The 1,081-nt window shown below is 39.2% G+C and overlaps 1 non-coding gene across 1 annotated transcript; it reads right to left on the minus strand.

The window, feature by feature from the left end:
• Positions 1–684: 684 nt before the first annotated feature.
• LOC112700236 (small nucleolar RNA R71) lies at positions 685–788 on the minus strand. The gene has a single exon (XR_003153148.1). It is a non-coding gene; the product is annotated as a small nucleolar RNA R71 (small nucleolar RNA).
• Between the last annotated feature and the right edge of the window lie 293 nt (positions 789–1,081).

The following is a 1,081-nucleotide window of genomic DNA, read 5'->3' on the forward strand; positions in this document are numbered from 1 at the left end:
ACTTCTCTTCACCTCTCTTCATCCAAAAATCCGAATCCTTCCTTCTTCTTTCTTATACCCCTTTCTTCTTCTACTAACATAAGGGAATCTCTATACTGTGACATAGAGGATTCCTCTTTCTTTTCTTGTTTTCTTCTCTTTCATATGAGCAGGAACAGGGAAAAGGGCACTCTTGTTGAAGTTGATCCAGAACCTGAAAGGACTCTGAAGAGAAAATTAAGAGAAGCTAAATTACAACAATCCAGAAATAACCTTTCAGAAATTTTCGAACAAGAGAAGGAGATGGCAGCCGAAAATAATAATAATAATAATGCAAGGAGAATGCTTGGTGACTTCACAAAGCCAACGTCTAAGTTTGATGGAAGAAGCATCTCCATTCCTGCCATTGGAGCCAATAACTTTGAGCTGAAACCTCAGCTAGTTGCTTTAATGCAACAAAACTGCAAGTTTTATGGACTTCCATCTGAAGATCCTTATCAGTTCTTAATTGAGTTCTTGCAGATCTGTGAGACTGTAAAGACAAATGGAGTTGATCCTGAAGTCTACAGACTCATGCTTTTCCCTTTTGCTGTAAGAGACAGAGCTAGAATATGGTTGGATTCACAACCTAAGGATAGCCTGGACTCCTGGGATAAGCTGGTCACTGCCTTCTTGGATAAATTCTTTCCTCCTCAAAAGCTGAGCAAGCTGAGAGTGGATGTTCAAACCTTCAAACAAAAAAATGGTGAATCCCTCTATGAAGCTTGGGAAAGATACAAGCAGTTGACCAAAAGATGTCCATCTGACATGTTTTCAGAATGGACCCTATTAGATATATTCTATTATAGTCTCTCTGAATTTTCGAAAATGTCACTGGACCACTCTGCAGGTGGATCTATTCACCTGAAGAAAACGCCTGAAGAGGCTCAAGAACTCATTGACATGGTTGCAAACAACCAGTTCATGTATACCTCTGAGAGGAATTTCGTAAATAATGGGATACCTCAGAAGAAAGGAGTTCTTGAAATTGATGCTCTGAATGCCATATTGGCTCAGAACAAAATGTTGACTCAACAGGTCAACATAATCTCTCAAAATCTGA

This window comes from Arachis hypogaea, chromosome 6 (genome assembly GCF_003086295.3).
Source record: "Arachis hypogaea cultivar Tifrunner chromosome 6, arahy.Tifrunner.gnm2.J5K5, whole genome shotgun sequence".
Taxonomy (NCBI): domain Eukaryota; kingdom Viridiplantae; phylum Streptophyta; class Magnoliopsida; order Fabales; family Fabaceae; genus Arachis; species Arachis hypogaea.